Raw genomic sequence first — 24,459 nt, 5'->3', positions numbered from 1 at the left:
CAGCCTAAACTCAGCTTTTGAGGTTATGTTGTTGCTTAGCTAGTTTATCTGATGGCTAGATTAGTAGTTAATGTTTAATCTGAGTGCCATTATAAGACTCAATTCGGCTTACAAGTAGGTACTGATGTTTTCTTTATTGATATTTGAGTAGTAATATCATTACTAAGAACAAATTAAATTATTTTCTATGAAAATATTTTAAGTTTTTTTTTTTCAAGTAGACACATTACTATTTAAACTATAAACTAAAATAAATGTCACATACGAAGGAAAAAATGACCAAAGCCACAAGCCTTCGGGAAATTGTCATATACTTGGAAATTTCGACTCATGCCACCGTGACCGGATAACCGAGCGGTTCAGGCACCTGTCCGGTAAACGGGGTACGCTGGTTCGATTCCAGCTCTGGACACTGGAGGCTTTGGTTATTTTTTCCTTCGTATATGACATTTATTTCAGTTTATAGTAATATCATTCGTCTTTAATACTTACAGACAATCCCTCAATATAATGTAGGTTATTAAAATACTGGGATCAAGCCTCGATCGTGATTAAAAAAATGTGTTAATTCTAATCTAAATAAACACAGACGTAAATTAAGTACCTACCTAAATTAATTGATGAGATAGGAAAGCTCTTACAGAAGTCGGCACGAGATTTTTGGAGTTGATATGTACAATAAGTAACTTTTGTGTGTAGAGTCAACTGCAGAGATAACTCACCCCCTGCATAGAAATTTGTTTGCAGGGGGGTTAACTATCTCTGCAGCTGACTCTACACACAAAAGATACTTACATACAACATTTTATATATTATTTACTCGTACCTACATCGTCAAGTAAAATGAAGCACTATTAAGTAAAATAAAGCTTATAATCAATTGACTCTTGGCTTTACTCATGCCATCAAAAAAAATATTAAAACAATGGTTTTTCGACAGAACTGACTTGATGAGAAAAGTTGGGATTTGTAATTGCCTGGCTCAGACAAATACCTACTACTGTTGTGATACCAATAAAGCACCGTAAACGATATTTTAATAACCATTCGCAACTCATTATTGGCTATTGCAATTATTTGCAAACCAGATCAATTACAATACCGTTTCGTTGAGCAAGTTACCGTAACGCAACCCTTGCGTTACCGTTACCTCAATCGTTATGGTTGTCCTTGGCGTTACGTTTCTATATTTTGACATGATAATGTAAGCTGGCCTGACGGTCGGTAGGTATAGGTTACTATATTTTTGCACGATAATTTTGTTTTGTGTAGTTGAAATACACAAAACAGTTAGGTACCTAACTGTAACTATGTAAAAAGAGATTTAACACTTGTAGTCAGTTTGAGAGTAGGTACTTAAGGAGAAGTAGTTTTTATTTTTACATAAATTATGTATAAATCAAATAACTATTTATTCTAACTGCTGCTACCCTAACCCTCAAAATGATTTTTCTGTTACAAATATTTAGCTAATTTTAAGTAATAAAAATAATTGCTTGATTAAAGCTAGGCCGATCTGTGCGATCCTAGCTTCCACCTGTTTCGATGCAGGAAAATATCGCGAGGAGACCGGACTAATCCGAAGAAGGACTTAGATTCCCCTCTGGATTGGAAGGTCAGATGGAAGTCGCTTTCCTAAAATCTAGTGCCTACGCCTATTTTTGGGATAGTTGGGATTAGTTGCTAAGCGGAGCCGGGACAACGTGAGAAAGATTATAGCAACCTGTTTCGTCCCAAATGATCAAGTCCTTTGCATCCGTCTCATCTCTTAAACGAGAGCATAGGAAACAGTAATTTCTTATTTTCTAATTAGATTAATTAAACATTAACATTAACACCGCGTTATTAACGGCGATCGATCATGCGCCCTGCGCCCGCGCATGCTTGTCGCAAGCGGTGGAAATGCAATAGGCGCGGTGGCGAAACGGCTCCGGAAGGTCTGTAGCCCGTTCGACGAGCCACAGTGCACCGTTTAACCATTTTTCCTAGATCATTTGTGTCATTTGCTAGGCTAAATGCAGTTTTAATACAGATACACACAGATAGTATACAGATAGTATACAGCCAATGAGCGTTGAATGCTGAACATAGGCTTAACTTCAATAGGTATAATAAGGTCTAGTCTAGGTGTAAAAACTCAGTGCCGATTTGCTAGATCGTCTAAAGATTATATTCTCACAGATAAATTACATTGATGGTGGCGCTTTCATCCTATGCTTTGCCATTATGGCCAGCGGGCCTAGTCGGGCCGAGTCTACTTTATACGGACTCTATAACATAATATACAAAAACCCTATCGATTAGTACAATCGGGGACATTCCCGGTGAATCTTAAGGGCAAAAATCATTTAAACGTCTTGCAGACGGTCATGCGATATCATAACATAAAAGTGATGACCAATAGCATGGCACTTAAAAATGTGGGTGTTGCAAAAAAGGTTAGCGCAGGTAGTTTATTACCGTGTATTGTCTTTGTAACTACCGGCATTTGCAAACTATGATAAGGAATCCAAAATGCATCCTAATTGGTTATTTTAATGGGGAGGCGAAGCTTAGCCTAAACAACAACAACTAATAGACTGTCCTTACTACCTATTGTTTGTCTCATTACCTGTTTTTACCCTTTTCATTACCATAAATAATCCTAAATGCATCGTAATTGGTTATCTCTATGGGAGGCGGAGTTTAGCTCGCTCGTAAGGATCGAGGTAGATTTTTCTGAAGTGGTTCACCGGGAATGTCCCCGATTGTACTTACATAAGATAAAATTGGCCTCGGCGCTCAAGTTACGCTACTAACATTTTTACTTTGTGGAAGTGCCAGTTTTTTTATTCAGAAACACGGTGTTGTACCTTTTTCAGCCATACGGACTATGGCACATATGTATATTTATCATGTATGAAGTAACTGAACGTAAGCGCGTGTCAACATAGCAGCGGAACTGTTTCGTCATATATGTATGTTGCCAGTTGCGAATAACGCCGATGTGGCGAAAAACTTTTATGAACTAATCGCAGGACGTAGTTACGACGGTTTTGTAACTTATTGTCTATGCGCATTTATTTATGAACGATTAGGTAGCAATCCGTTCCTTAATTGCGTTAGATTTTTTTTGGTTTGCACGAATTGTATAAGGCTGATAGTACCAAGAGCCTGACACTCTTTGATAGAGAAATATAGTCTTATTGCGATTCCTATAAGAGGTAAGAGAAAATGATTTGTGTTTATCACCGACCGGGTGGCATCATAGGTAGGAGGCGATGGCGAAATACCGAAATTTATAAGAGTGAAAGCGAAAAAATCCTATGCTGCCCAAATTTTATATGAATATTCTTTCTCTTACCCCCGGTCGCTCGGTGGCGCGTCCATAACTATATACTTGTATATACTATGCCTATGGAAAGTACTGATAAATAACTATACTTAACAACATTGACACATAAATCACATACACACACACACACACACGCACGCACACACATAACGCACGCATACGCATTACGCGCGTCTTATCACATTGCGTACGCGGCATATGTGCGAATTACCTATAACTTTATAAAATACTTTTCGTCAAACTCAAAAAGGATTTTATTTAAACTTTAGCGAGTACACTACAGTAAAACAACTAATAGGATGCTCAAAAAATCACTTATAATTTACGTCTCTTAAGGAATTTAAGTAAAGCTAAATACAGCCTCATATAATTATTTGTTTTGACGTGACAGTTCGTTCGCTACGGAGCATACACGATCATGTTGGCTATGCACCAGGACTAGTAGATAGATGTAGCTTGCTGTTGTTTAGCACTCGAACCTTTGCATATAAATACTTAATTATATTATTGTCAATAAACATTATCATAAACGGCTGCAGAATGGCGACAGCATTGATAAAATCAGACTACTAAAATATTAGCTTGATCAACTAATTGCATGTTTTCTGGTTTCGAAGTGACAGTGTCTACGGTTTATACCAAGTTGTAGATATTATCAACTGTCACCGATCACATGATACAATAAGGCAGGCCGCAGGAATTAAAATAAAATATTAAAATATGTTAAGGGCCTTTAGGCCAATTTGAACGTCCACTTGACATCAAAACGATATCTGAATGATGTCAAATGCACTTTGAAATTGGCCTATAAGGCTCAAACATTGTGGCTCACGCGGGGCTATCAGTGCACGCACACGCGTGGCATGTGTATTTTTATTCAAAATACATAAAAATAATTATTAATTATTTTTTTCGACCGAACGAGTGAAGTCAACGTCAATCAGTAACTTTTCACGTTTAGTATGTTTCATGTTTTATATTTGGGACGTACTTTTTTGACCGAGCGAAAGCGAAGGACGTTTCAATTTGGGCAAAAAAAAAACTTATATCCGGATGTTCTCCTCGACTAGTCGTATTTCATTTCAACCGATTCCTGTGAAATTTGGTGAGCAGGGTCGATAATTAAGGGCCATGGGGGTTCGCGAGGTTTACAGCTCACATAGCCACTAATCTCTAATTAAATTAATGCTAAATTGTATTACTACATTTCTCACTCTACACCTATATGTGCCATTTTCAACCGAAAGGGTACTTATTGTCGCTTGTCAAGTTGTCAGTAAGGCGCTATTTCTATATAGCTTCAACTAGAAATCAACCTTATCAACAAACGACAATGTGGTACCTTTTGGTTGAAAAATCACATATATCGTCTAAAACTTACTGATAATTACCTGAATGACTCGTATCATTTACCCACAATTTAAGTTATTACAAAAACTAAAGCTAAACAATAAACTAATAATTCGTCTCACAGTAATTAGTGTTGAAACGCTTTATGCAACGGCCGCGGTGACAGAACTGAAACTATTACGACATTTTAATAACTGGGAAAACTGTGCCAGTTCTTAAACGATTTATAACAAAAGTATATTATTACACACGTGCATATTAAGAGAACATAGCCGTCAACATTTTCTACAGAATTAATTTATTTTTTCCAGGTGTGTGAAGAAGATTTAGAATATAATGAACATTCAAATTCAGTTGCCCTCAAACATAGGACTTAGGAGTAAATATTTGAATATGCTAATCGCATAAATACAATCTCTTATACGACAAGGCTTGGCTGTCATTGTATGAGCGTTTTCACATATCCTGACACGATATCGGATGTCGGATGAACTTTGGAGAAAAACAGCAGCTGGAAAACGTTCTATGGCATCCTTTTTTTTTCATTAACGCTTTCTTTTGAACGACAAACAACCCTATAATTACGTAAATGTAAAAAAAATATTTAGGGTGGCTAAAAAATAAGTGCATTCCCGTTGCCAGGGAGGTTTTTGGGATTATACTGAGCAACTTTTACTATGGGACCAACCACGAAAACGCGATAAAAAAAAATTACCCTCCCATAGAAAATGGACCAGCCAAAATGTATGAAACAGCCAAATTTTTTTTCGCGATTCCGGAGTTGGTCCCGTAGTAAAAGTTGCTCAGTATAATCCCAAAACCTTCCTGGCAATGTACTTATCTTTTAGCTACTGTGTATAAAAAAAAGCATTTTTTTTCTTTTTGCTTCTTTAATGTATCGTTTCCAACATCCGCGTCCATGAAAACGCTCTAAGTCGTCTAACGTTTATTTATACATCTCTTAAGTATATTATAAAAAAATAAAAGCATAGCAATCACACTGTAAATATAAGCTTTATTCATTCCTTCAGCCTTGGCGAAGTAAGTCAAATATTACCGCGCATTACCACAGCGGCGCCTGCGCAACCAGCTATATATAGCCGCAGTTGGTTAACTCACGATTTGAGGTGGTTAATGGTTGACACATCGTGATCTTCTTTGGTTCATCTCAATTGAGATTTAACCCTACACCGATAAATGAATTGTCCATATCGTAATGTAGCATAATAGGGATGATGAAACACTTTGAATTTTATAACAAAATCTAGTAAAATAGATAGCAAATGAGCAATTTATCACAATAGTGTGGATATTAAAAAAAAAAAAAAAAAAACAAAATGTAATGATAAAAAAATACAGCATCTAAAAGTTTCAAAATTTAGTTTTTTTTAACTTCCAAAAAGGAATAAAGTACCTAAAGATACCATTCAAGATGGGCTCTGTGACCTTGACGTCACATTCACTTATCGTTTTGTTAGGAGCGTTTGCGAGTAAAGTACGACTGTCGGATTTTGACTATCATTTCAGACTTTTGTATTGCTTTAATGCAATGGGTCCCATATAGACATTAATCCCAACAACAAACCTGATCGATTGATACCATTAATAAAAATTTGTCATCAAGCCTAATCCACGATGGTCCTGGGTTCGAATCCCGGTAAGGGCATTTATTTGTGTGATGAGCACAGATATTTGTTCCTAGTTCCTACCCACTAGGCCAGACCGGTCGTCAAATGCAATAAAATTCAAGTACATACCTACAAGTAATTCGCCCTTTAGCAAAGGTAAGCCGATCCTGACCTCATTCTCATTGCAGTGCAGTAACTGAGGGCGACTCTAGTGTAGGGGAGGGCGGGGCTAGATGTTCCGGTTTTTATAAAATACAAAATTGAGGTATGAAAACACTATGATTACATTATGGCTTGAGCTATTTTAAGGAATGCTTATTTGCGTTTCTGAAGTGATATTGTTTTGTTCATCGTTAATCAGTTTTCTAACCAGAAAATTTAACCCCTATCTCCCCTAGTCACATTACAGCTGGGGGTGTGTGTAGTGTAGTCACATGTTAGTCAACGCGTTACATAAGCTGCTCTTCACCTTGTGACGCAACGTGTCAAGGTCCGGTGACGCAAGCGTTGCAATGATATGGTTTTGCGGCTCTTAAGGCGCTTCGACTATATCAATGTTATGTCAGTAAGTATAGTACGACAAAAAATAGTAGAAATTAAAAACTGTAAGAGATGTCATTGATTGATTCGAACCGGCGTCTTTAGCTATCGCGGCTAACGCCATGAACCACTAGGCCACCTCGCCACGGCGGTACCCGTCCCAATTTCTCGACTATATGCCATCTTAGTAAGGCTAGGTATAATTTGATTTGTTCCCAAACTTGTTAGTAGAAATTAAATAAAATGGAACTAAAAAAAATCCATACTGAATTATTGCCATGTCTAAGCACTTTACGTCAAAAATGTGACAGTTACGTAGGAAGTGGCACCCTCATTTATTTTTTACAATTTCTTGTCGGACTATAATTAATACATTAAAGGGAGTATCGGCCCTATTCGAGCAATGATTATAAGAAGTCACAGCGATACGATACCGATTTGTCAGTGTCAAAAGTGACGTTTTTTCGTTGAAGAAATGTAACTTTTGACTGACAGATCGGTATCGTACCGCTGTGACTTCTGATAAGCATTGTTAGAATCGGGCCGTATGCCAATGTATGCTAGGCAGGGCAAATTATTTACTTTGTGTAATATACATATAATACCCCTAACAAATACGACGCCACTCACGGCGGCGTGAGTGAGTTTATTAATTATTCGTTTTCGAAGATGTTACGAAAAAATAATTTTATAAAATGAATTCAAAGAACTCCACAAATAGCTGCCATATTTGTAGCTTCTCTACCTATTTAGTCAAAAGTATTCTCTTCAACTCTGTCTATCTATAACCAACATTTCCCAGGCTTAGTTCTGATGTAACATTCCGTCAAGGTCCCACCGTGATGTGAGCGTTGCGACAGTTGATCTGCTCTGGGTAATGAAACATAATAAATTGGTATAGTTATTGCATAATACGGGCTTGCTCTTGTAAAGTATAATGGCTCCACTACACGATGGGCCATCATACTGACCCACTAAGATGCGCCAGCGTGTAGAAAGGGTAGTGATGTCGGAGATCTTATTGGCGATGAGATGGCCACGGTGTCGGTTTTTCGTCCGCACATCAAAGGTGCGATGGTGCGTAGGCACGTGGCCCATTCCATAGTGCGGGGCCATCTCGCTGTTCCAGCGCTGGGCCATCGTGTAGAGGAGCCGTAACAAGGGATCGGTAGGAAAAATCTCTTAATTAAAAAATAGGTATTTTGTTGTAAGGAATTACTAACGTGAAGATTAAAATGTTTATTTTAGCTTTTACTATATCTTAATAAATTTTTAACTTCATTCGTTTTTAGATCGAAATAGCTGAAACGTGGAATAAGTTAAAAATAATGAAATTGTATCGCGTTAGATGCCTTTTAATCATAATCATTAAATATGTGTAGAAAATGCTAAAATTGAAAGTGTTAGGACCACTTGCACTATACCAATAACCCGGGGTTAAACGGTGAAACCTGGAGTTACCATCGTTAGCTTAGATCGAAAATTTTCCATCTAATCAATCGTTAAACTGAGCCTTTGCTCTTTTTAAGGGAGAGTCTAAAGATAATGCCTGCCGTTTTTTTGTGAAAACAAGCTATTATTGTTTCTTTTAATAGCCCATATTGTGTCCCACTGCTTTGCTATTATTGTTATTTTAGGTATGTTTATTTCTTAAAGAAAAAGAAATAGACACAGTATTTTACAAAAAAGGATAAAACAATACAATATTTAGTTTTAATAACAATTAAAACGAAATATTATAAGTACCTATATTTAAACCTAACTATACAAGTTTTATTCCAGAGGTCAAAGTCACATTGACCAAACACATTAAAAAAGCAATCATAACATAACATTATGCACACTCGTTTCGCCTCGTCGATCGGGTAAACTGAAGATGGCGACAACCAGCAGCCGGTGGAATGTTAGACAATAGCCCTTGACATGAGTGTACGTGTGTTTATTATTGGTACACGATTCTCTTCATCAATTGCCATTTAAATTACCTGATGTAATTATTTGTATTCATAACGAGAAGAGACTGATATTGCCTCACAGAGACGCCGCACCACCTGTTCTTTGCCACAAGGAAGTATTTTAGCATGTACCCTATTTCTGGCATATATAAATGATTTGCCAAAAATTCTAGATCCTAATGTGACTTGTGTAATGTTTGCCGACGACGTCTCCCTCTTATTCAGCGCTACAAACAGCACAGAATGTAACTCCCAACTTATTTCTATCTTCAACATAGTTACAACATAGCTAGAACACCACAACCTTGAAGTAAATATAAAAAAAACGAAAATCATACAATTCAAACCCAAGCAGAAAAAACCTTTAGAGCTAAACCTATACATAAATAGCACCCAGAGAGAGGAAGTCACAGAATTTAAATTGCTAGGAGTATTCATTGATTCCGGAGTGGACTGGAAGGCCCACGTACAAAGCGCGAAGACAAAACTAACAAAGTTTATCTACGCGCTTAACGTGATAAAATTGAATGCGGATTTTGAGTCTGCATTATCCGTATACTACGCGTACATATATTCGAGTCTCCGATATGGTGTGGTCTTATGGGGAGCCAGCACTGACGCTCACGACCTCTTTGTCCTGCAAAAGAAATGTATACGAATCCTGGCAAATATACGGATCCCAAATAGTTACCGTCCCTTTTTCAGACAATATGAGCTACTTACACTTCCGGCAATATACATAATGGAGGCCGTTATCTTCGCTAGAAAAAAACCCCGATCTATTTGAAGCTAAACTGGATACATACAAAACTAGAAGCCAGTATATAGGTAGAAACAAACTAAAAATACCTAACTCAAAATTAGCCATCTATAGAAACGGGCCCCATTTTCTGTGTATCCAAGTAGTAAACAAAATACCCGATGAGATCAAGTTGGAACCAAATGACAAACAGTTTCACAAAAAATTAAAAACTTTTCTCATACAGAAATGTTACTACTCAGTGGAGGAGCTTTTAAATGAGGAAACCTAGTTGCTGTAAGAGAAATTAACTATTAAGCATAGCAATTAAGCAAATATTGACATTGAATTTATTATTGTAATTATTTATACCCCATACATATACAAAAATCTCTCTAACCAATTATTAATAATAGCATGCATGGCCTGTAAATGAAATTTAAATGTAATTTAGTAATAAGCTAGATATAAGACAATTTGTGTGCCCTGACAGGGTGTCATGGAAGCTTCCTGTATAACTTCAATAACATCTCATGTACATGACTTTTACAAATAAACATCTTATCTTATCTTATCTAGATTTAATTGCCATTTAACTTATTAATATTCACAACGACGGGCCTTAATCGCGTAAAATAAGTTTTTAAATTTACCTCCGACGTTCGACGTCTTCTCCGACTCCGAGACCACGGAGTCAACGCCGTCCTCGAAACGTCGTAGGTAAATTTAAAACTTATTTTACGCGAATAAGTCCCGTCGTGAATAATAATAAGTAAAAATCGTGAAAGTTTAAATCAGTGTTTTGCCATTCTACTTGTCCAGAAGAAATTAAGGTTTTATTAGATTAGGTCACTTAGGTTAGGTAATACATTCTTTCACAAAGGTAGATAGTTATTTTGGTCATAACACTTATAACTCACAAATGGAATAGGTAACCGATCATCTTGATATCCGATACTGCGAAATAAAAGATCAGATACTCACTCTAAAAAAAATATTTGGTAAATCTAGGAATCTATGTAAGATATGATGGGGACGGAATTAAGGCCGATCTGTCAATTCGCTGTCGATTCGTCAATCCAATGTATCAATTTTTTTTTTGATAAAATGAGTGATGTTCCCCGCCACATTACTGCCACGGTGCCACGACTGTGACGTTCATTCCGTCACTCATTTTATAAAGGGAATTAACAGATAGAGCGGCGGCAACAACGCCGCAACAGTAAGAGAGTTTTTACATTGTCCGATCCGATATCGGATGTAGGATCCTACATCCGCGTAGCGCGTAGTCAGGTCTCGAGGGCGCGCCCGGGCGCCGTCTTTAGCAGTCACGCACACTACAACAAGCATTATGCCTACACATACGCACACAAACAAATATTATCGGTCCGACAGCTGACGGGGGCTCCGACATGGCTGAATTTATCGGAAGCGCCTTTCCGATATCGGATGTCGGAAGGCGCCTATGTCTATACCGCGTTTATTGTCGAATTATTTTGACTCAGAATGAAAGACATGAAAGTGTAAATGTAAATGTCCTTAACCCCCCCCCCCCCCCCCCCCGCCCCTCCCCACCGTAACCGTATTAAGTTATTACCCACATTAGCGTATTGTGTGTAACGGTTACAGCGAGCTTGCATAACTTGCACTGCTTGACGTAAGTGTTGCGGAACCGTGTCAAGGTGGGATGCAATTGAAGAGCTTTTGAAGCTATTTGTCTACACGCCACTCACCCAAGGTCGTATTAGAGCGCTCATTTTGTTAATAACAAAAATTAAGCTTGTAAGATTGATGAATGCGTGTTTGCCGCAATAAAGATGACTGCATTCGGATGAACTCACCGGACGTCAAGGAAGACGGTCTTCTTCCAAGATCACGGGGAGAATGTGTGTCCTCTAAACGGCGGAAGTAGTTTTAAAGCTTACGTATAAACTTAATACTTAGATATGAGGTGCGTTGGGTTAAGATTGAAAGGGTTTTTCATGCGGGGTAAGATGAAAAGTCGCCCGTAATGCTTCGGCATACGGACGATTTTTTGTCTTACCCCTCATGAATAACCCTTTCAATTTTACCCCAACGCACCTTAGTAATAGTTGATTAAGTGCTATTAAGTCTTTCGCTGCCGCGCCGAGCACATGTGATGTGCCCGATTTTAGTATTACATTTCAGGATTTTCGTGTGGTTATCCTGTAGATAGGTTAGGTTAGGTTTGTTTTATGTCAATCCTGATAACTTACGCGTTTCTAAGAAAAACCAAATTATGACTAACGAAAATTCGGACAAACAATACTTTATGACTTAAAACTTTATGAGAAACAATAGACCCATTTTAATCACCACAACCATACAGTAAAATAAAACTTACTTATTTTACGGCTAATTATCCACGTCAACTTATTTATTCTAATATCAGCAATAGGTACCTACTCTTGCTTACATTTGTGCAAATATGCTTCTTGTGAGTTGCCGTTCACGCTATCGGTGCAATAGTTGACAATAAGATCGATTGCAACCTCACCTTGACACGGTGTTCATCGCAACCGGTTAAAGTTACATCACATTTCAGCTACAAGCACAGACAAGCAAGCAAGAATGACGCTTAGGTAAGTTCGAAGATAGTTGAAGTGTGCAAAAGGGAAGCCATCACATATGAACGAATGATCGCGTTTCATAAGTGCTAAAGAGGCAAACTACAAATGTTTGGGCTTCATAGCGGCCGCTAATGTACCGAAACGTAAGGTTAGCGGACTGGAAAAGCTGTATTCAGGATATATATACGGTGTATCAGGTGGCGATTGGAATATACTGTCGCAAAATCAAACAATTTACGTGTCACATATTATTTATAAATACAATACTTACAATGACACTTGACATTCAGATTTTCGTCGCGCTTTCGATATTTGACAGGCAATCTTGTACATTCTAGACGTGTGCTTTATTGTGAAAGTGTTACGTAAAGCGGTATACACCGTGGGCTGCTAAAACATGACCGATTTTAACCATAGCTTCCTCAGCTTAAATGGAGTAAAAAAAGTGGTACAGCATGTAGTCCAAAAACGCATAGTTTTATAAATAATCGCGATTTTAGGAATTTAACAAGTTGAAAAATCTCAAGAATGTGACGTAACTAGGCGCACTTAAAACTTTTCTGCGCAGTAACACAAAACGTTATTGGCCAGTGCCTAATATCTAAGTTTGGTGGATACAAAAAGGTTTTATTACAGAGTATTTTGCGTGTAATGAAGATGTGACTTACCGTTGAGTGCCAGTGTACTCGTAGTACGCGTATAAGTGTAGAAGTATGATGATCTCTGGCATAAGGGTAAAGGTGTTCGACTGTCGACTGGTATGTAGGTAAATACTACTTGTAATGTCGATACACTAGCGAAGCAATAGTTGACAATAAGATCGATTGCAGCGTCACCTTGACACGGTGTTCGTCGCGACATGTTACGTCATATTTCAGCCGCAAGCTCCATTGTGAAAGTGTTACAGAAAACGACATAGAAGTATTATGATCTGTGGTGTGAGGGTAAAGGTGGCGACTGATATGTAACTACATGTAATGTCGATACAATATCGAAACAATAGTCTCAATAAGATCAATTGCAGCACAACCTTGACACAATGTTCATCGCGACATGTTACGTCATATTTCAGCCGCAAGCTTCATTGTGAAAATGTTACGGAAAACGACATAGTAGTATTATAATCTCTGGCACAAGGGTAACCTTTACCAGGTTACATTCGTTGGTCATTCAGAAGCGATGCTTGACACGGTGTATCGCAACGAGCTAAGTCACATTTCAGCAGCAAGGTTAATTGTGAAAGAGTATAGTAATGTATTATGATCTGTGGCACAGGCACGGCACAACTTGCACAAGGGTTAACTTTAACCCTTTAAGTACAGGTTACATTCGTGTGGTGACTGCATCATCACAACGAGCTAGGTTACAATTCAGGGCCAAGTTTTATATAGTAAAAGTTTGACAGAATACAGAACATAGGAGTAGGTATTATGGGTGGTATAGGGGTATGGTCCGCAACCACCAGGGTGGCGCCACTGTCAAGCACACAGCCTGACTATCTATAAACGAATATGGAATATTACTGCAATGTTCTGCCGCCAGAGTACAGCACTAGTGCACATACTAAACCATAGAGTAACTTACATAATAGGTCTTAAACAGTTTTTTTTACAAGTTTTCAGTATGAAATTGATGCATCAAGGCGGTTTGTTTACAGGGTGGCCTACCGCGAAACGCGAAAATCGAAATTTGGTCATCTGCCTCTCTATCGATCAAATAGGCAAGAGTGATAGAGAGGCAGAAACCGAACTTTCGATTTTCGTGTTTCGTGGTAGGCCCTGTGATCTTACTATTAGCACTAGTGACGCCCTCTTATGCAGAGTTTTGCGTAATATTCCCTATTGACGGATGAAACCATACTGTCCTTCGCTAATCGCCCCATTCAGTTAATAATCAAATATTACTTAACATTTCGTTATTTATAATCGTGGCTTACATAACGTTATAATTGGATTACGCTTGTATGTCAAGGTGAGCCAATAACGATGCGTTGTACTAACAGAGATAGACGAGATTTGGGACCGTCAGATAACGTTTGTAACGTTTGTCGCAATTTGGTTAGATAGCCCAGATTTTAACTTTATTTGATAAGCTACCATTTTTAGGGTTCCGCACCCAAAGGGTAAAGAGTAAAAACGGGACCCTATTACTAAGACTTCTCTGTCTGTCTGTCGTGCGCGAGTCCGACTCGCACTTGGCCGGTTTTTTTATCGGATTTGAGAATTTTTGTTATTTCTACTCAGAATCACGAGCTATATGCTATGTCGATCCTAGTAGGAGAAAAATTGTGTCCCAAAATTTCCATACATGTTTAATTCCTTTCATTCTGTTACCGTCATACAAAGTCTATAAAATACTGGGGGGGGGGAGTATGTGACTCGCTCCTCCCTTAACTTCCTCTGCTAGCCAGAGGGAGGGGAGAAGAATACCCACTAACATCCCCTGCGGCGTCACCTTCTTTGCCAATAGGCAAGCGTCCTGGGATCACTTGCGGCATTCTATCCGCCACACCCCCCTAACTGGGGACACTTGAACATGCTCAGAGGCCTCGGAGTAGTGGAGTTTGCTTTCGTTTACTTCGTTTTCATAAATAGCGACAATTTAGCTCACCCGGCTTGACCCATTATATAAACAGCTTAGAATTTCTATCTTTATTCTCAGACTGACAAAGTAGAGTCTTGCAATGAATTATTATTATATCCAGAGGTTTCATAGGAAAACTTTTCTTAAATGTGATAATATTTGTCTTTAATTTAGAATTACAAACCTACGGAACCTTCACCCCGCCGCCCGCCCGCCGCTTGCCCAATATTTTTCTAATCGAAACAAGATTTAGCGCGCGCTCTTTCAAAACGAACGTTCTAAAATTAACTAAACTACCGTTATAATCTGACCTCCCCCTCTCCCCCTTACACCCGTAGCTCCTAACCCCCCCGCGTGTTTCAATACACTCCCACGGATCAACTTACACTTGATATAATAGTAATGTACTGTGTTATGCAATTGTAGTGACCTTAAAATCTTACGTAACGACTCCTGGAGACATTCCCAAACTGAATTAGACTTTAAATCGGCTAAATAAGGTCGGATTTGGGTTGTTGATGGACGTATGATAGAGAATTAGGTTAGCTAAGCTGTTGAAATATTGTGTTGAGTACGAGTGGTACTAAATATTGAATTATTACCGTAATGAGAACATTATTGGGTGGTTAGCTTTGTTTAGTGAGGTTTTAGATGGGGCACGGTGTTTGTTTTTAGTTAGCTTGTTTAGATTTAATGTTATATAGTGGGATGTTAGTTTAGCAGGATGTTTGGATTTGTTTGTTGACTAATTTCTAAAAAAGATGAAGTAATTTGACAGTTTTTTTATCATGTCTGCTAGTAATACAGGTTATACAGGCAGGAAATACAGAACGTTTAGAGCTGATTAACCTCTCATGTTTTTTTTTATTTGTTTAGTGAGGAGTTTATAAGTAAAACATTTTTTGAATGATGCATAACCCTCATACTAAATAAATTTCTGACCCATTAAATAAAATTAGTTAAATACACATTTATTGCACTTCAGTTCGTTCGTGGTGCACGTGGCGCGGCCGCTGCTGGAAACCATCGCGAGCGCGGACTTTTGAGAGCCTACTGCGAACCACGTTCGACGTCTTGCCTCCCTGTCAAATTTACGTACGAATTTACAATTGCGACAAAGAGGCAGCACGTCGAACGTGGTTCCAGGTAGACCCTCTGGCCGAAGGTTGTGGTATTTCGACGGTTCCGTGAGAATCTGACGAAAATGAGTATTATATTCTTTGTTTATGTCATTGTATATGAGTTTTGTCTCGGTGGCCAGTTAATCACTTTTCAAGTTCATACAAAAAAGTTTAGTCCCAAGAGGGAATTTAGCGCAGTACCGCCACCACATCACTTACACTCTAGGTTCTAAAAACATGTTCGTCGATTATTCCACTTACCCTAACCACTGCGTTTTCATCTCTATTTCCAAATCCTAAAGTCCAACTTCGTTTGACACTCCATACATACCATAGGAGTCACTACGTCGTGATACTTTGCCATTATCCCATTTCCCAGACATATTCCAAGGAGAGACTAGCAGTTGAAACGCGACTCTAGTGTATAATATTAAGGTGCATATTTGCTTGAGAGGCTGCAGTACAGTATGCACTGGAATACTTATATTGAGGACATAAGGCAGTGTATTCCGAACGCTTGTGTTAGTGCAAGCCTGCAGGGGAATGTAGTTCTTGGGAGATCCAGCGTTTAATGGCCGTTAATGTCGACCGACTTCTTAGAGCCCATAAGAACCCTCCAACGCACAAGGAACGTGCTTGAACTAAAGAAGGCAGTGTACAAAAGTGGCATGAGCATGTTTTGCTCATTAGCGTCAAATATCGAGTTATTCATTTTGATTTAGGATACAGACGCTCCAAAGCGCCCGCTCCTATAGGGAGCTCCCTTATACATATAATTGCACTCGGTCAACTTCTCGTGGACGTTACTGGCTTAGCCTAGCAGTCAACTCAAAACTCAAACATTTGTGACGTTTTCAACCAAAAGGTACCACATTGTCGCTTGTCGATAAGGTTGATTTAGAATTGAAGCTATATGGAAATAGCGCCTTATTGACAACCGACAATAAGTACCCTTTTGGTTGAAAATGGCACATTTATTTAGTAAGAGCACAAAGATACTGACAGTAACTTGTTCCTGTGTATGACTCAAACCTTCGTCTAGCCCAAGGATCAGCCAACCGTGGCTCGCGAGCCGAATGCGGCTTTTTAAGTCACCCTTAAAATTAACCATTTAAGTGCTTACGTCAATTAAAATCGCATTTGCGGTTCTCTGAGCTTCCTAACAGTGATGGTTTCTACTGTGGCTCTTCTCAAAAGTTTGCCGACCCCTCGTCAAGCCCGAGCTTGGTAAGTCATTGCAATAGTAGTTGAGAGAATGATGATGTGAACTGAACCTAGATGACTCGGTCCGGGTACAATTTGTTATAGATATCTTTAAAAGGTGAAGACTCCATTAGAGTGTTCTGTTGTGGTGTATAAATGAAGTTGGCCTTTGAACAATTGATCTAATGTAACGTTTTGCTGTTTAGTTTAACTGAAGGCATTTAATTATATCTATCATCCTTGAATTTAGACTGATAAACACTGTTACTGTGTGTTACTGGGTTAGGCTAAACACTGGCTAAAAATATGTAACTGACTAAAATGTTATAAAACTATGAAAGCGGATTATGTCGCGTATATTGAATTTATACCACATCCCGACGTTTCGAACGCTGTAACGGGTTCAAAACGTCGGGATGTAGTATAAATTCAATATACGCGATATAATCCGTTTTCATAGTTTTATTTCATGAGTAACTATCGCGGTAACCGAAGACAACATTATGACTAAAATGTTATTATACATAGATGTAATTATTTTTATTATAACAGGCTTTGTGAATGGTGTAAGGTATGTAAATAAAAAAAGTATACGTCACATTCATTCATCTTTTTCACTTAAAGTACATAGTATTAGTAATACACGTATGATAAAAAGTGAGAGCAGTCCAAATGTTTTATTATTAAAGCGTACTTTCTGCAATTCAAATTCTTAGCAGAATTCAGAATCCGTTTTTTTTGCTATTAAGCCTTTATAAGCCAAAGGGAATATATTTCCCACGATGATTTTGTCAGTTTGCACTCTATAAAACGTTCAGTCACCTATAAAGTAATGATGTAAATATAATGTATAATAAACCTATACAGAACCTACCTATATTGATATTATTAAATATGGCTACTGAAGTTTTTGCGGTATGCTATTAGTCCTGTTAATAATGAGTCGTGTGCAGTGCAGCTATCGAAGTAGAGCAGTGGGCCGCAGACAACACGACAAGCACAATGTGGATAAGACAATCATATATCGTCAGGTATCAACCACACAAAACTCAATTACCACCACAAGTTCATAGTGAACCGCATTAGTTATTAGTATCAAAATGAGCATGATTTTTGTATAAATAATTGTTAGTAATTAGTAAATTTTAGCTGGTAATTTTAGGTATAAAATAGCTGGTCCAAACTGGATGAAAATTGCCCAGGATAGAACAAACTGGGCATCTTTGGAGAAGGCCTTCACCTGCGGAGGGGTTCTTGCAGATTAAGCACTTTTTTATAATCGCAAATAACTTAATTATAAATGTAAATCATAAGATAAAATTTAGTAATACGTATTTTAGTTATGTAAATCTGATGTAGTTGTAAGAAATAAAAGGCTTTTTTATTTTTATTTATTTATTATTTAGTAAATTTTAGCAGCCACCTAGCGATATAAGTCATAACTGCTGCTTACCATCAGGCGGGCCGTATGCTTGTTTGCCACCGTTAAAGTATAAAAAATGGCCTGTTTCGCTCTTTTTGGTAGTTCAATTATTGATATGATGTTACTATTAAAATCCTCTTGAAATTGTATTAACTGATGCTGCGCTAGGTAGGATCATCACCACCCAAATGAATGTTGAACTTCATTACTTGTTGCCATCATGTTTCGTGTGAGACGCTTTGAGCTCGTATAGCTATCAAAAGATTGTTTGAGGCAATTGATTCTTGTTTTAACTAAACTCCTGTAAGACTCAAACATATTAAAACAATTTTAAACGGCTCGAAATATGTATAGAGTAACCCGTTTAAAAGTTATATGTTTTACAAGGGGGCAGAATTGTTGTTTAACCCCTCGTGCTCGTAATACCCAAGCAGAAAAAGATTTCAATATTAAACCACGACTTTAACGAGTCACTTTGCCACTATATTTATTCTATTTTTTTTCTATTTATTTAGAATAAAATGCAACTCTATCATCAGTTTTTAAAGAAAAATATAGGTTTTACAAGCTAGTGTGTTGTAAAATAAATTTTAACAATCGATTCCCCCCCATGAAAAATAGTATAACTTTCCATTATAAAAAGGTATCATCCCCCAATAGCAATCAAAAATGCATCTTCTAAATACAGACAGAATAGTTTTAACACGCGCCAGTCGTAACCTAAATGAGTTGTCTAAACTCTAAAGAATTTGATATAGATATACTCAACTGAACCTTAGACTAACCTATTTGTTTAGTATCATGTCACCACCTGTGAGTTCCTATAATTAGCTTCCTGTATCTACTATAATTTTATGTTAATGTTACAGCTGTTGGGTTGGATCTCCAAATAAATAAAATGAATAAATAGATAAATAAAAAACAAAATGTAGTGTAATGTTGGCGGCATATCCACACTAGCGCTACCTGCGAGTCCCGTTACGTCGCAGTGGCGCACGAGCACATCCCTGAGATGCTACGATAGGGTTGTCCGTCAATGAGTCCGAAGTAAATGTTAATGAAGAAATTTTAGAAGAAGTTTTTTTTAGTTGATTTTATAAATAGGGGTCTACGGGCCCATTTCCTAACAGCTTGTAATGTAGGTATTCCTTTCTGTATTTCTTTCTGATCAAAGGAGTTAAAAACGCTTCTAATTGTATTGCAAGTTAAAAGCTTTTAGTCTTTCTAGACATGACGTGTTTGAATACAGGAAATCAGAATTTTGACTGTAATTTGTTATCTTTCATGTTTGTTCAATTCAGACCCTGCGCTATAGATAGTATTATTTTCTTAAATTGTATACTGTATTATTTTTCTGTTAGTTTGTTTTATTTGTGTTATTTTGTGAAGTTATTTTTTTTATTATCTATTGTTGTAATTTATTATAAGTGAATTGAGCTGTATTTGCATCCATGCAAGTGTGCTTACTTATAGCAAATAAAAATTTTGTTTTGTGTGTTATGCATATGCAGACAATATGGAATATTAAGCAAAACGCAAAAAAATGCGTAGAGGGCGTCACAATCACAGGGCCTACCGCGAAATAATAATTAATATTAGTATTAGTTAGTATTAGTTGAATACGTTGTAAAATTTTAGTGCTAACCACCAATTATGTGTTATCTTGTTGCTATTGGTGGGAACCTATAATTGGCTTTTTGTTATTTACTTATATAACTATTGTATAATTGATAGCTGTTGATTCTCCGAAAATAAATAAATAAATAAAAGATGAGCGTTTAATAGAACTCGAGAATGCGCTGAATAAAGTCAAGTGGGACATAGTAGGCTTATCGGAGGTGAGAAAACCGGGCGAAGAAATAGAAGAAAGGGACGGATGCATATTCTACCACTTTGGGGACACCAGCGGACATGGTGGAGTAGGTTTCGTGGTGGCCAAAAAGTGGAAGAACAATATAATCGAATTTTGCAGCTACTCCAACAGAATTGCAGTTCTCAAGTTTCGGCTAGCACCAAACCAGACCCTAACGGTGATCCAAGTCTACGCACCTACATCCGCGCACTGCGACGACGAGGTTGAGGATTTTTACGACCTTCTAAACAAGGCTTGCGAGGAGCATCGAGGATCCTGGAGTATTATCCTCGGTGACTTCAACGCTAAGATAGGGCCCAGACAAGAACTGGACAGCGATGAAATTCTCGGACCATACGGGTTGGGAGACCGGAATATACGTGGTTCTCGCCTGATCCAGTTCGCATTTGGGCAAAGACTAAAAGTCAGCAACAGCTTCTTTCCAAAAAAACTACAACGCCGCTGGACTTGGGTGTCGCCAAATGGGCAAACCAAAAACGAGATCGATTTCGTACTTACCACAAACAACGACATAATAAGTAATACAGGAATTTTAAATAAAATGCAATTTAACTCAGACCACCGACCTCTTCGGACCACCTTAAAATTTAATTTTAAAATACACCGCAAAAACATATTCTCAAGACGACACAAAAAACTAGACAGAGCCACACTAACAGCTAACTACGATCAGTATAATTTGGAACTGCAAAACAAATTTAGCACATTAAATATAGGCGTCGACGATACAGAGACTCAATATGACAACATTTTGAATGCGATTCAATCCGCGAATAGTAAAATCAAGACCATCCAAAAGAAACTCACTGTATTATCAAATGCCACCAGAAATTTAATAAAAGAGCGGACTGGTTTCGAAATAGGCTCTGCTGAGTACCGTGCAATAGACAGGAAGACTAAACGAAGCATCCGAACCGACCTCCGCAACCACAACACAAATCTAGTCGCAACAGCACTAATTAATAATAGATCATTTAGAACCGCAAAAAATGGAATAAAGAAAGGGAAATCATGGATCACCAGCTTAAAGGATGAAAATGGCCAAAAGCATAGTGACAGGAACAAAATTATGGACATCTGCACACAATTCTATACTTCTCTATATTCGGAGTCATCCAACTCACATAGCACACCAGAGTATTACTGTGCTGAAACTATTTCTCCCATCACAACCGAGGAAGTGGGTAAAGCCATGTCCACGATGAAGTTCGATAAAAGCCCTGGAGCTGACGGAATTAGCACAGAAGAACTTGTTTTCGGAAAGACCAACCTTTTACTTCCCCTTATATAAAAACAGGAAAATTACCCCAAAAGCTGCTTCATTCTCATATGATACTCTTGTATAAGAAAGGCGATAAGTTCGACATAGGCAACTATCGCCCCATCAGTCTGGTTTCTCATATTTACAAAATATTTATTAAAGTTATCGAATGTCGTATTGCTGGGCAGCTCGACCGACATCAACCCCCGAACAGGCAGGCTTTCGTCCCGGATTTTCCACCACTGACCACCTCCACACACTCAACCAAATCATTGAAAAGTATAATGAATTTAAGATCCCCCTGTATTTAGCATTTGTTGATTACAGGAAAGCATTTGATAGCTTAACCCATTCTGCCATAGTAACCGCACTCATAAATCAAAACATTAATCCTACCTATATAAACCTAATCAAAAATATATACAGTAATAGCACCGCCGATATAAAACTTCAGTACTCCGGTCCGTCGTTCCCTATACAACGAGGTGTTAAACAGGGTGATCCGCTGTCTCCTAAACTATTCACAAGCACCCTCGAAGAAGTTTTTAAGAGCCTGGCGGTTTCCTGGGGGGCTGAGGGAATAGTCGTCGGTGATAGGAGGCTATCTAATCTTCGATTCGCCGACGACATTGTTCTCTTTGCCCCTTCTGCAGCAGAACTACAGAAAATGCTCCAAGATCTGAGCAACGCAAGCCTTCAGGTCGGACTTCAAATGAACCGCGCAAAGACAAAGGTGATGACCAATAGCAAGACACGAGATAGTGTCGAGGTAGACGGGCAGATCATACATTATGTTGACGAGTACATCTACTTGGGCCAGCTAGTTTCTTTCAGTAACAGGCAAGACAAGGAAGTTGAGCGCCGTGTTCAAAATGCCTGGAAGAGCTACTGGTCTATGAAAGAGCTAATGAAGGGTAACCTTCCATTGTCACTGAAGCGCAAACTCGTTGACATGTGTGTTCTGCCTGTTCTAACCTACGGCGCCCAAACTTGGTCACTCACAGAGATCCAGAAGTCCAAACTGAAGGTTTGCCAACGCGCTATGGAGCGCACCATTCTAGGTGTTAAACTAGCTGATCGCATAAGAAACACCACGCTGCGCTCAAAAACCGGCATCGCTGACGTAGGCGAGAAAACCGCTAGGCTCAAATGGGACTGGGCCGGTCACGTCCACCGCATGCATCCGGAGAGGTGGGCTAGCTTAGCAACCAAGTGGATGCCGGTAGAGGGGCGTGGACGGGGCAGGCCCAAACGGAGATGGCGGGATGACCTGGACAGCTTCCTGAACAACTGGCCGGAGGAAACACCAAATCGGGAGTCGTGGAAATCAAGGGGAGAGGCCTTTGCCCAGCAGTGGGACACTTGGCTTAAAAAAATAAATAAATAAATAAATAAATACGAAAATCGAAAGTTCGGTTTCTGCCTCTCTACCACTCTTGCCTATTCGATCGATAGAGAGGCAGATAACGAAATTTAGATTTTCGCGTTGCGTGGTAGCTACCTCAAAACAAACCGCCTTCATGCATCAGTTTTCTGAAAACTTGTCAAAAAACTGTTTAATGCCTAGTATGTAGAAGTTAGTCTATGGTTTAGTATGTGCTCTAGTGCTGCACTCTGGCGGCAGAACACTGCATTAATACTCCATTATGAAGCATGTGGCAGTGGCAGCCCTACAGCATCCGGCTGGGAGTGGGTAAGCGGGTTATGTCACGCGTCACGCGGGAAAGAGGTTACTGCCAAGGTGGATCACGCGGCACAGATAGGGTTTACATAACAGGTGCATAGAAAAAACCTTGTACAGTCTGTCAATTTGATTTATGTAGCATTTCCTGCTTCATTTCCTATGACAGTTCATTAGGGTTCCGTACCCAAAGGGTAAACGGGACCCTATTACTAAGACTTCGCTGTCCGTCTGTCCGTCCGTCGGTCTGTCACCAGGCTGCATCTCATGAACCGTGATTGAAATTTGCACAGATGATGTATTTCTGTTGCCGCTTACAACAAATACTAAAAACAATAAAATAAATATTTAAGTGGGGCTCCCATACAACAAACGTGATTTTTTTGCGTAATGGTACGGAACCCTTCGTGCGCAAGTCCGACTCACACTTGGCCGGGTTTTTATTATATGGAGTAGCTGTCACGTAAAATGTGTGTCGACATTTTTTGGAAGTTTAGAACAATCATTTATATTTCATATTTCATATATCTTTATTGCGTCCATGTTCATTTTACATAGGATGGTATTGAAACATTATAAAGTCGGTACATGGTACCCTGTTAGGGCATGGCAATATAATCTTAATACTAATGGTGACTATTTACAAATAATACTAGACTTGATGTAACATAATTTCAGAATACATTGCAAAATTTCATTGTAATAAATTATATAAATCCTGTATAAATCTTAATTTAATGGGATAGGGATTTATGCGGCATTACTTATTTTATAATTGTACAATTCATCATTATAAAATAATTACAAATTAAATGAAAAAATTAAAATTACATGTATAATAAAAAAAAAAATAATAATATATAATTTAAATGTTTGGGAAGGATTATGTCCTATTGATACCAATTTGGCAAAGCGTCATCATTTAAATATTCTTGAATAGTATAATAACATTTCTCTTTATTTAGCAATGTAACATTTAATTAATAAAATACAGTAAAAACATATTTCGTCTACTATTTTTTAAATTAAGCTCTACTAAAAGAGGAAATTTGAACATATAGTGTAGGAAATAGAGTTGATATTGCGTTGTTGGAAAATTTAACGAAACAAAGCAAAATCGACCTTGTTCCAATTGAATAGGATTTAAATTTCATCGAACTGAAGAGGTACTATACGT

General features: G+C 38.2%; 1 protein-coding gene across 1 annotated transcript in view; it reads left to right on the top strand.

The window, feature by feature from the left end:
* The window catches only part of LOC134751438 (uncharacterized), a 365,741-nt gene that overhangs the window by 195,632 nt on the left and 145,650 nt on the right, over positions 1-24,459 (top strand). The gene's annotated exons all lie outside the window — the stretch shown is intronic.

Source organism: Cydia strobilella, chromosome 22 (genome assembly GCF_947568885.1).
Source record: "Cydia strobilella chromosome 22, ilCydStro3.1, whole genome shotgun sequence".
NCBI lineage: Eukaryota > Metazoa > Arthropoda > Insecta > Lepidoptera > Tortricidae > Cydia > Cydia strobilella.
The sequence above is the reverse complement of the archived record's forward strand: the minus strand, read 5'-3'. Positions and strand labels throughout refer to the sequence as shown.